At 45.8% G+C, this 12,680-nt stretch overlaps 1 long non-coding RNA gene across 2 annotated transcripts in view; it reads left to right on the forward strand.

The window, feature by feature from the left end:
* The first annotated feature begins 10,009 nt into the window (after positions 1-10,009).
* LOC101680403 overlaps positions 10,010-12,680 on the forward strand; it is a 71,109-nt gene continuing 68,438 nt past the window's right edge. The window contains exon 1 of one of the 2 annotated variants that reach the window (XR_001181031.2): positions 10,010-11,182. This is a non-coding gene — a long non-coding RNA (uncharacterized LOC101680403). The remainder of the gene's footprint in view (positions 11,183-12,680) is intronic. The other variant, XR_001181032.2, reaches the window with a different exon arrangement.

Here is a 12,680-nt window from a genome sequence, read left to right on the forward strand (position 1 = left end):
TATATGTTATTAAGTAAAAAAATGGATGTCACAAGACTGCATGATAGGATTCCTTTTCATAAATAAATCAATTTACACGCATACATTATTTTCCTGATAGGATAGAAAAGCATAAAGCTTTGGGGGGTAGGACAATGGTGAGAAGGGGGCTATTTTTTCCCTTTGATACTTTGGTGTTTGCATTTTCTAACTATAAGTATTTTTTTCAAGTGTCATTTTAATCTTGCTCTCTTTCTTTGTATTGATGTTTTTTAAGTGCTCATGTTTTTTGAAGTACACTCAAAAACCATCAAAATATTCATGAGAATTTAGTCATAATAAAAATGTGCCACATAAAGCAGTGTTGTGCATATTTAATTGACATTAAATATACATATATATATATATATTTTCATATCTCCTTTTCATTGCCTATACCCCTGTGTCCTCAGATTGCTCGCTCTGTGCACACACACCCTCTCCCTCATTTGGTTAAATTCATCTGGGGAATAAAGGGCAAAAAGACATTCCTATTTATTAACTTTGAAAAGTAGCTAAATAATTAATAGTCCCTGGAGTCTGCAGGGTAGACAACAGGCCCTTTGGACAGCCTTCCTCATTCTCAGTTTCATATATGCTGTTCATTCGTCTGGCATTATGATAATCATAAAGAATAGTCAATGGTAAAACACAATTATGAGTGTTAAGAAAAATTCTAATCACAAGAAAATATGTTTTCAAAATGTATGCACAGGGCATATAGAAGTAATGGTCTAATGGCAAGACTTAAAAATTTTAATATTTTAATTCTTTGGATCTCTTCAGTTAATTAGTTTTATTTGGAAGTCATGCTTTTTATTAAATAATACTAAACGTATAGGCAAACGTGAAGCATTATAATAGCCTCAATTAAAAAAAAACTCGCTTGAATGAGCCCGTGGATGTCAGTCACTAATAACAAAAGAGCGAAATCGAAGGTCTTAGCTTTTTGTGATGTGTGGAGCAGTGCTAGGCTAAATCAAGACTAGCCGTTGAGGGGCGCCTGGGTGGCTCAGTCAGTTATATGTCTGACTCTTGATATCGGCTTAGGTCATGATCTCAGGGTCGTGGGATCCAGCCCTCAGCTTCTCACTCAGTGGGGAGTCTGCTTCTCCCTCTCCGTCTGCACCCCACTCTTCTTGTGCTCACTGTCTCTCTCAAATAAATAAAGTCTTAAAAAAAAAAAAAAGACTGGCAGTTCAGGGCCTTGCTGGCCCTTTGAGTGCAAATAGGGTTTTACTCCTCATACAGAGGAGCAGCCTTTCTGTATGCATTTCTGAAATATAAGGATGTCCACTTTTCCTGCAACACCTCTGACCTTTTAGAATATTTTTTTCTTTATCCCCAAATTATTGACAAACACTGTTCTGTGGCAAGTATGCTAACAGCTGGAGATAGGTGTGTTTGAAAGGTTTAGCCACAGAGTTTCAGCAAAACCGTTTCCTTCCTTTGGTTTCTGAGAGCCCACCCTCCCTGTTCTTTCTGGCAGTGGCATAGCTTCTCAGCAGGGGCTTCTGTAGTCCTAGAGTCATGGCTAAGGGCCAACACCAGGCATTGTTTTAAGTGCTCTACACAGACTGTACTATTTAATCTCAACAACCTTGTGAGGTGTGTACTGTTACCGACCTGCATTTCACAGGTGACAGACTGAAGCATGGGACAGTAGAGGTCATGTGGCTGGTACATGGAGGGAGAGCTGGGTGCGTGACCCCTACGCTATTCAGAGAGGCCTGGTATTAATCTGAGAAGTACCCACTGTTGAGGTTCTTAAGGATCAGAAGAAGAAATGGTGGAAGTCCTTTAAATTGATTTTTTATCCTTGCCCTTTTAGTGGGTGTGAATCCTTATTCCCGCCTGTGAAACCTTCACAGGTGAGCCTGGAGGGAGGGCTTCAGGAGCCACAGCAGGAATCAGAGAGCCAGTTCATTTCTCTGAGAGGCCCTTGTTGAAATGTAGCATTTTGCCCAGAAGGGAAGCAGAGTGAGCTAGGTGCAACCTGGAGATGTGCTTCTCAATCGAGTGGCTTCCCTGAGAGGTGGTGAGTGAACGAGGCCAGCCCCAACCCCAGAGGGCTTCCTGGGTGCCACAGTGGGTCAGGAGGCCCAGCCAGGTTATGTGTGCAGCCGTTCCTGTCTGTCTCATGAGGGCTTCTAGACTGAAAGCTCATATAAGTCCAGGATCCTGGAGTACGAGCCAGAATTGTTTTATACAGGAATGTTGATTCCTCCAGTAGCCGCTCCAGCCCAGTCGGCGGGCTAAGGGAGCCCCAGACCTCTCACTGAATGAGGCTGGACAGCACAGTGTCAGTATCTAGGGATGGAGAGGAAGGGTTAGCTTAGGGAGGCTGCAGGGGCTCCTGTTCGGGGTCTGCTTTTCCAGGGAGGGCACCTGGGCCGTGTAGAGACCTTCCATTGGCATACCCCCCCAAAGGGTGTGGATAACTGATTGCTCTTTCATATCCGAGGCCCTAATAAATATTGCCCATTTAACCCCTTCTCTGAGGGGGGCACGCCGTTTTCTCTGCAGCTCAGCGCAGATGTGGTATGAGTCCTCCTGTTTCAGATCCTCTGCTTGATGAGGAGGAAGTGGTCAAGATGACTTCTTGAGGTCTCGAGGTCCTGGTAGCCTAGGGGTACAATGTTGATGATTTCCATTGTCACTATGTAATATTTGATTCGGTTCAGGAGGGGTAGAAGAGAGGAGTCACAGCCCCAGAGCACAAGACCTTGCTTTGCTATTGCTTTAAAAAGTGTTACTGGGTGCCTGGGTGGCTCAGAGGGTTAAGCCTCTGCCTTCGGCTCAGGTCATGATCTCAGGGTCCTGGGACTGAGTCCCACATCGGGCTCTCTGCTCAGCAGGGAGCCTGCTTCCTCCTCTCTCTCTCTCTGCCTGCCTCTCTACCTGCTTGTGATCTCTGTCAAATAAATAAAAATAAAATCTTTAAAAAAAAAAAAGTGTTACTATACAAGATTTTAAACACACACAGAAGTAGAGCACCACTGTTGACCACCACCGCTGACCCTTGAACTGTGCAGTTCCACTTAGATGCAGATGTTTTGATAAATTGAGCACAGTCCTGTAAATGTATGTTCTCTTCCTGATGATTTTCTTCTTCTTCTTCTTCTTCTTCTTTTTTTTTTTTTTTTTAAAGATTTTACTTACTTATTTGACAGAGAGAGATCACGAGTAGGCAGAGAAGCAGGCAGAGAGAGAGGCGGGGGAAGCTGAACAGAGAGCCTGACTCGGGGCTCAATCCCAGGACCCTGAGATTGTGACCTGAGCCGAAGGCAGAGGCTTAACCCACTGAGCCACCCAGGTGCCCCCTTGATGATTATCTTAATGGTATTTTCTTTTCTCCAGCTTACTTCATTATAATGCATAATACCATATAATATACAAAATATGTGTCCATCGACTATTTATGTTATCGGTAAGGCTTCCGGTGAACTGCAGGCTATCAGCAGTTAAGCTTCAGGGATGTTAAAGGTTATATATGGATTCTTGACTATGGGGGGAGTCAATGCCCTCAACCCTTATGTTGTTCACGGGTCAGCTGTACAGCGATCCCCACGTACTCACTGTCTAGCTCTACCAGCTCTACCAGCCCTCCATCAACTCCTCCGTTCTTGTCTTACTATTTACTTACAACTCCTCCCTCTTTGGACTATTTTGAAACAAATCCAAGGTATTATTTTATTTATAGTATGTGTATTTATACTTCAGTATGTATCTCTAAATGAAGAGAACTCTTGTTGCAAACATTGATGCAAACCCATCATCTCAACTAAACAAACAATTGTTAATAATCATCAAATATGCAGTTAATGGACCCAAGTCTTACAAATTCTTTTTTAACAGCTGGCTTGTATGCAGCAATATCCAATAAGGTCTACAGATTAAATTTGGTTGATATTTCTCAAGTCTCTTTTTTTAGGAGACATTGTTAAGAAAGTGTAATAAACAGAGAAGAGTGCACAAATCCTTACAGGTACAACTCAGTGAATTGTTTCCTAGGAGCCCACGACCCGTGTCATGAAATAGAACATTGCCCGGACCTCAGCGGCACCTCACTGTAGTTTTAATTTGCATTTTTCTGATGATTAATCATGTTAATCATGATTAAAATATATTCTTTTTAGAGAATATATTCCTGTCTGTCTCAGGAATAAAATATATTCTTTTAAGCAGGGGCATTGGGATATTCTGTTTTATGAAGTGCCTTTTCAAGTCTTTTGCTTCTCCCTCTTTTAAAAATTGTTTCCTTTTTCTTATTGATTTGTGGAGTTCTTTATGTATTCTGAATATGAGTGCTTTGTTGGATACATGTACTGCAAACTTCTCCCACTGTGTGGTTTGCTTTCGCTCTCTTAATGGTGTCTTGATAAGCAGAAGTTCTTAATGAAATCCAATTCATCAATTGTTCCCTTTATGGTTTGTGCTTTTTGTGTCTGACTTTAGAAGTCATTCCCTGTCCTCAAGGGCATGAAGATATGCTCCTAAGATACTGTCTGGAAGTTTCAGTGTCTTGTCTTTCCAGGATATATCTACAGTCCTCCTAGAATTTAGTTTTTTTTTTTTAAGTTTATTTGTTTAAGTAATCTCTGCACCCAATGTGAGGCTTGAACTCATGACCCTGAGACCCAGTGTTGCATGCCCTTCCTACTGAGCCAGCCAGGCAACCCTAAAATTTAGTTTTGGAACTGGTGTGAGGTAGGGGTCAAGGCTCATTTTGTTTATCCATGTTTATATCCAGATGGTCCAGCACCATTTTGAAAAGACCATTCCATCCTCTTTGTTGTACAGTGTGGTGTCACTATCAAAAATTAAAGGCCTGTACATCTATGGGTCTGTTTCTAACCTCCATTTTTTCTATTGGTCCATTTGTGTATCTTTATGCTTTTGGTGACAAAAGTTTCTGCTAATACTATACTGGCTTAATTGCTGTAACTTTATATAAAGTTTTGCCATCTAGTAGTGTAAATTGCTCAGCTGTGTTTTTTTTCTTCAACATTGCCATGACTCTTCTGGCCGTTTGCATTTCATAAAAAAAAATGGAGTCATCTTGTCAATTTCCACAAAAAATGCCTGAGATTTTTGACTAGAATAAAATCCATAGATCAATTTGGGGAAAACAAATATCTTTGTAATATTGAATCTTTGTGCCTAGGAGCACGCATGCTTTCCCATTAACATAGGTCTTTAGTTTTCCTTTTTTTGTTTTACTTACTTATTTATTTATTTGACAGAGAGATATAACCAGAGAGGGAATACAAGCAGGGGGAGTGAGAGAGAGAGAGAAGCAGGCTCTCTGCTGAGCAGGGAACCTGGTATGGGGCTTGATCCCAGCACCCTGGGATCATGACCTGAGCTGAAGGCAGACACTTACGAACTGAGCCACCCAGGTGTCCTTTTCTTCAGTTTTTCTTCCTATTGTTTCTGGATTCTCTGGAGAGGTCTTGCACATCTTTTATCTGATTTATTCCTATGTGTTGGATTTTTTTTATGCTAATGTTAAGTGGTATCTTGTTTAAAATTTTGTTTTCCTCTTCCTGTCCTAATGTTAAGATTATTGACAGGTAGTTCATCATGAAAGACAAATTCAGGGACGCCTGGATGGCTCAGTTGTTAAGTGTCTGCTTTCGGCTCAGGTCTTGTTCCCAGGGTCCTGGGACCAAGCCCCACACCGAGCTCCCTGCTCAGTGGGGAGCCTGCTTCTTCCTTTCCCTCTGCCCTACCCGCTCCTCACTGCTGCTCACTATTCTTTCTCTCAAGTTCTCTGTCTCCCAAATGAATAAATAAAATCTTTAAAAAAAAAGGTAAATGCAAAGTCCTATATCAGAACTATTTTCAGTCTCAAACTTAGCATGTTTTTACACCTTATACTTGTTTTCCACTTACAAATAATTTAACAGTTAGAGTTGGTCCTCCATTCTTTTAAAGAATCAGACTCACACTCTACCTTTGGAAGAATCAGGACCAGGGTGACTCCAGAAATCTTTTTAGGTGAGGAACGAAGGATTCTCCTGGGAAGAATCCATCTTAAGGCAGCGGGAGCCAGGCTGGACCCACTTGACCCCGTAACAAAGCCCTTTCCCGAGGGAGGGAGACCGTGTGGCATCTGTCACTCATTTGTCTTCTAGCTCGGGTGTCTGCAACTCATGTCATATTCCTGGGAGGACACTGTGTAGAAGGGAGGGCTGCAGGTAAAAAATGGAAAGAACTCTTTTATTTTCATTATTAATTTTTTTCAAAATTTTATGTAAATTCTGTTAGTTAAAATATAGTGTGATATTGGTTTCAAGAGTGGAATTCAGTGATTCATCACTTTTCTATGACACCCAGTGCTCATCACAACAGGTGCCCTCTTTTTTTTTTTTTTTTCATGGTTTATTTTGTTTTTATTCAAGTATAATTAACACACAGTGTTATGTTAGTTTCAGGTGTATAATATAATGATTCAGCAATTCTATACATTTCTCAGTGCTTGTCAAGATAAGTATATTCTTTTTTTTTTTTAAATTTTTTATTTTTTATAAACATATATTTTTATCCCCAGGGGTACAGGTCTGTGAATCACCAGGTTTACACACTTCACAGCACTCACCAAATCACATACCCTCCCCAATGTCCATAATCCCACCCCCTTCTAACAGGTGCCCTCTTTAATACCCATCCCCCATCTGGCCCATTTCCCACCTGCCTCCCTCCATCAACCCTCAGTTTGTTCTCTATCTTTCTCTTCTCTTCTCTCCCCCTCCCATATGTTCATCTGTTTTGTTGGTAAATCACTCTTTTAGTGATAATTTCAGAAAACACGGGGCAAACTCTCTGGGGCAGTGTATTACGCCAGGAGGGCGTTGTCCCTTGCCTCACAGCACAGCTCCTGTGGCTTTGGCTCTGTGTGGTGGGAGTTAGCAGAGGCTTTCCCAGGGCAGCGGTGGTAGGAACAGCAGGTTCCTCATGTGGGCTACTTGCCTCGTGCTAGGTACTGTTCTGAGTACTTGACAAAAACTAATTCACTGAATTGTCGCATGATTTTACCAGGGTGGAAACTGAGGCACAGAGCGGCTGGATAACTTGCCCCGGGTCTCAGAGCTCCCAGATGGCCCAGTCAGGACTCAGAGCCAAGCTGGCAGGTCCCAGAGCCCGTGCTCTGGACAGGATGTGGCCGCACAGGTGATGGTGGCAGAGAGGGGCTAAAGTAGGAGAGCCGGAATGGAGCAAGGACCTTGCGGTGTGAGATTTCCCTTGAGGACTGAGGAATAGCGTGGGGTGAGGCGGGGGCTGCGTTAGTGGGGGCCAAATTAGCAGTTTAAGGTCAAGAGACGTGAAGCAGGTGAGGCCATCATAATTTGACCCCCTGTTCAGATTTCCAGACTTATGAAACCTTACATTGATTTGTTTTTTAATTTTATCACCTGCAAATTTCCTTGGAGTAAGTGCAGTCATGACTTGTGGTCTGCTCTTTCTCTGGGGTGACAGGCACATCTATATTTAGAGCGATAGTCATGCTTCGGCGATGGATCAGTGTGTGCCTCCAAACAGGGTTGTGTGGTAAGGAAGTGCACGTGTAGCTTTAGGAGCAGAGAAATCACCAACGTGCTCTAGGCTTGATGCACACACACCAGAGGGACTTCTCTGCAGACTTCCTGATGAAGCAGGTGCACTGCGGCAGCACGGGGACAAGGATTCCCAGCTGGGCCAGGGTCACAGGCACACGGGGCACCTGTTGTGTCTGTGCATGAGGCATTTAGGGCTTCATGGCCCCCCACACCAAGACCATTGATTCTGATGGGATTTCCTTTAACCCCGTCCATTCTCTTGTCTCCCACATCTTGTGTGTCACGGGGCTCCGGTGATTCTACCCTTTCAACAGCTTTCCATCTGTCTCTTCTTCCTCCTCCTCTGTTGCTCTGGGTAGGCGATCCCAGATGTGTTTTCACCTGGTTTGGGTCTCTGGCTCATTTTGCTCTCTTCTTTCTTAGTTGCCTTTGCTGCTTTCAGAATTATCATCATAGACAGAAAGCCATCCTGTCACCTCCCTCCTTAATATGTGCATGGCACCCACAGCTCAGAGATGGGTTGAGGCAGCTCTTTAGGAACTGGCCCCTGCCTTCTTTTCAGGCCCTGTCTCCCTCATGCCTGCACCCGGGGCTGCTGGAGCCCATGTTCTACTTTCAGTCGTGGTGCCTCGTTGTGCTGCTCCCCCACGGGGTGCCTGCCCCACCACCCCTCTTCGTGCCTTTGCCCATCTGGCCAGCCCTTCACTTTCCTTAGAGATTGTTCCCACACTCGTCCTGAGCAGACAGCACGGTGTACTTCCAGAAGCATGGGATAAATGTCTGCCTTCCTGCTGGACTCAAGTCTGTGCGGGTTTATTCCTCCCCACTTGCCCAACAAACTGCAGGCGTCTATCTGCTGGAGGCCTCCCCCACTTTAGCCAGCCAGCCAGCCAGCCATCCCTTCCACTCCTGCTCCCCGAGCACTTGCGGTAGGCGAGGCATCGCTCTAGCGGCTAGAAAAGTGAGCTCTGTATTAGTGAGGGAAGACAAGCAAGGAAGACAGAAGCAAATCGGGGGGTGTGAAGCAGAGTCGGGTCATGTGACCCATGCATTGGTAAATCCTTGGAGGGCCAGAGAGGGCCCAGTCTAAGGGGCGTCCTGGAGGCTGTGACTTAAGCCAGCCACCCCCAGGAAGATCAAGGTAAAGAGCATTCCAGGCAGTGACAACAGATAATACAAAGGCCTCGGGCTAACACTGAGCTGACAGAGCACTGATGACCTGAGGCCAGGGTGGTCACAGGGCAAGGCGGAGAAAATGTCTCCAAGAGACAAGTAGAGAGAAAGGTCATAGCTGGTTTTGGAGTCAAAGGTAAGTCTTTCTCTGAAAGGTACTGGATACTGGCAGTCTGTCAGTCTTTCCGTAAGCTCAGGGTGGCCCGTGTGAGGGAGCTGTGCTGTTTCAGTTCCTCCTCCTCTTGGGGACTTCATTTTGCCCAAGGCACACACACTTCATGTAACTGTAAGAATGTGAATATTCCTACTGGGACTGAAATACGCCAATTTTTACCTTTTGCAGTGGAAAGGCCCTTAGCTTACCCCTCTGTCATCATTCCCCAGCTTGCTTTTCTCTTCTTCCCTTACCAGTTCTTCTTCCCTTCCCTTCCCTTTCCTTCCCTTCCCTTCCCTTCTGTGTGCTTTGGCTTGGGCTGAGCTGTCTGCACGTGGAGCTGTAGTCTCAGGTTCAGTGACCAGAGCTGTTCGGAGGACAGCCAGCTTATGCAGATGGTCGGTGTGGCAGCTACACAGCCCATTGCAGGAAGGATGAGCGTGACCACAGAAAGCTGGAGTTGGGGTTCTCAACAGCCCGTTGGTCAGCATCGCTTTCTGACTCCAATGTCCCCTGGAAACCCTGAGTTTAGGGTCAGGAGACCCACACTAGCTCTGTTTCTTAGAGAGGTGTTCCCCAACACAGCCAAGATAACAGGAGGAGAGCCACTTTTTCTTTTCCTCGGTGGGTGGGGGTTGGCTCTCAGAGAGGATCAGACCCCGTGGAAGGGCTCACGTCTTGTGGCTGTGTTAACCCAGGGGGTTGGCCACACCGAGGGCATGTCTAGACAGTGTAGCAGACCCTGCTAGGGTCCAGCGATCTATTTCTGTGGGTGTTTTTCCTTTTAATTAGGTTTGTGGTTATTCCTGTGGGAGTTGACCATCTAGAAAACTTATATAACTATACAGTATAACAATTTAGTAACGAGAGGAATTTGGACCTCTAAACTTTTTGACCAAGGTGACAGAGACCCACAACGACCAGGTGTCTTGCCCAGGTGTCAGAGCGAGGTCTAACAGCCTTGTGTTCCTGGCTTCAGGTCAGTTCTGTTCCCAGTGACTGCCATCAGTCATTAAAGAGGGAGGTAGCAAACTGGTGACCTGAGATTTATTTTGTTAAAGCTTATACTCCTTGTTTAAACACTGAGAGGTTACACATGAGAATCTGGATTTCTGGTTTCTTTGGAAAGTGCCAAGCCCATGCTTCTGCCAGACTTAACTGTTGGTGTGACAGTGGCTTCTGCCTTCATGAGGTTATGTGTGCTATAGTTCAGCATGGTCCCCACTGTTCCCTGCGTCCTCCCCAACATCGAGGCTGACAGCCAGTGGCCATTTAGGGTTAAACTTGTGCTGTCGTAGTTCTGACAGTATAATTAAGAAGCAAATGATCTGTCTCTCATATCCATTTCTCTCTTAAACATGGAATGTGTTTCAAGATGAATGGGTATTTTTAAAAAGTAAAGTGTTTCAGGGCCAGAGGAATACAGTTTGAGGTGATATTATGAAACAGGCCTGTTTGGCACCTGTAGGTGTTAGAAGGTGCAACTCTCAATAGCATCATTGTCGGAAGAACTCTGGGTACGTCTTTTCACTGGGGGGCTGCGGTCTGCCCTTGACGAGTTTTGAAAGGAGATCTTCAAGAAGTTGGGACCCAGAGAGAGGACATGGGACCCTTCTCTCTCCTTGCCCCACAGCAGAGATTCTAAAAGAAAGATCAGTCTGTTTAGATCCTGAGTCCAGTTGTGCTTTGGGAACTCTCCGCACTGGCTTTCGGGAAGATTCCCTCGATCCGTTCCATGGGCCATCACGCAGCAGAGCTACTGGGGAAGCTGGAACTCAGGGCTCCTCTGCCACTTGCTAACTTGACACTGACGTTGCCTCAAGGACATACACTTCTAATCCAGAGAAATAAATTGCAAATAAGCAACAGCCCAAACGTCCCACACTTGTGGTTCCCCGGGACAAAAGGTGCCGTGCTTTACCCGCCCAGTCCCACACATGGTGCCGCTGTGGGGTTCATCCCTGCCCATGAACTTCTTTCTTGTCTCGGCCTCTAGCCATCCTTCAACTGCACCAACTAATATTCCTTTTGTGAAGCCAGGAGATTCCATAAAGCTTGAAAATAATGCTGTGATATTGTGCTGCACATAATTGAAATGTCACGAGCCATCTAGAGAGCAGGAGAACCAGTTCTCTCTTGCTTCTATTGGTTTAGTCTGTTTACTCTTCTGGTGCGCGTCCCTGACACCTGGGCCGGGAGGCCTGCTGAGGAATGCTTCCTTCCCGGGTTTCCAGGGGCACGGCTATTTGTCATGCCTCAGAAGCTGCTGCTACAGGTAAGAAAGGCTGCCCTTTTGGGAGGGATAATTATGGCCAGTGACCTCGAGCTTGAAGCTTGGCCTTACTCTGTGCCCCAACTCTGCACCCGAACTCAGGTGTGGTTCAGGAAGTGATCTGTTTTTGTGTATCCATATGGGTGATTTCCTTACTGCTTTATGGAAGGGAAACAGCCTCGGGTACTGCTGAAGAGACGGAGTTCTGAATCAGGCCTTTTGCCTGGTTGAGTGCAGGGCTTGGAGGTGGAGTCCCTGTACAGGAAGGATTAGGTCGAGGGAGGAGTCATGGTCATTAGGGGACCAGACACCTGGCAAAACCAGGCACAACCACCCACCTCCTCCCTGACTCACCCCCAAAGCATGATTGAAGTGAAGGGGGCGTGTGGCAAGCAGGGGTCTGATTCAGTGATGTGGGCGGGGCCTGAACCCCAGCCCTTCCCACCTCCAAGACCCCATTGGTTGCTTTTTTTCCAGGGAGCTGGAAACTTGAGTATCTCCAGATAGACCTTGACCAGTGAAGTCTGTCTTGGCCTAGTGTGGCCTAATGTAGCCTTGTCAGGTGAGCAGCCTGATGAAGTAGAACTAGCAAGGACTAGCTTGACTTTTCAGGGGGCTTGTGAGGCTATTTGTTTTACCAGGAATCCAGTGGGCCTAGGATTATCCAGGAGTCAACCCATTCCATGGTTCCTGCAAGGGAGGCCCCGTTGTTAACCAGGTTTCCTTGAGCAGATTAGGGTGGCCGCTCCCCTTGGCTCTGTCTGACCCTCCTCAGAGAGAGTATTCCCTCCAACATGATCCAAGAGAGTGGGGCTGGTTAGCATTATGAGCGATTCTTCCCGTTCCATACCTCTTCTGTCATATGTAAGAGGGTAATGGAAGAAAACCCCTCAATGGCCAGACATCAAAGCTGTGCTCATTATACCAGTCGTGGTAAATGAATGTGTATCCCAGCACAGACAGCGGTTTTGCCTGGTTTGTTTTTAAATGAAGCATTCGGCTTGTATATGATGCTTGAAACATCGAGCATCAAAATGCATGGCCATATTTGGATGTGAATGCCACCTGTGTTTTCACGATAATTGCCATTTTTATTATGTGTATGGTAGCACAGGTGTATTATTTTAAATGACATAGATGACATGTGAGGTACAGAGTGAGTTAAATAATGAGCGTTGCTTCTTGGGGCCTGGGTAAGATGTACCAGTTTAGCAGATGAGGTCATCTGAGTCACTGAGAAAGGTCACCTTCGCCTACCTGTCAGAATGTGTGGAAATCACAACTATCAGCAGTACCATCCAGAGGATGCTGAACTCGTATCTTGCCCCTCCCTCCCTGCACCCCACCTTCCACCCCTCCTGCAGGCTGGGGATCATTCTGTGTAGTAAAGTCCCACCGTTGAGAAGCCCCAGAGTGCCGTGGGTCTGGACCCTGTCTGAGCTCTTCTCTGGACCCACCGCCAGAAGTGGGGTGTGGTCCGGGGAGTAGCCCAGACATGTAC

Source organism: Mustela putorius, unplaced genomic scaffold (assembly GCF_011764305.1).
Source record: "Mustela putorius furo isolate JIRA1106 unplaced genomic scaffold, ASM1176430v1.1 tig00003942_pilon_pilon_pilon, whole genome shotgun sequence".
Lineage (NCBI taxonomy): Eukaryota > Metazoa > Chordata > Mammalia > Carnivora > Mustelidae > Mustela > Mustela putorius.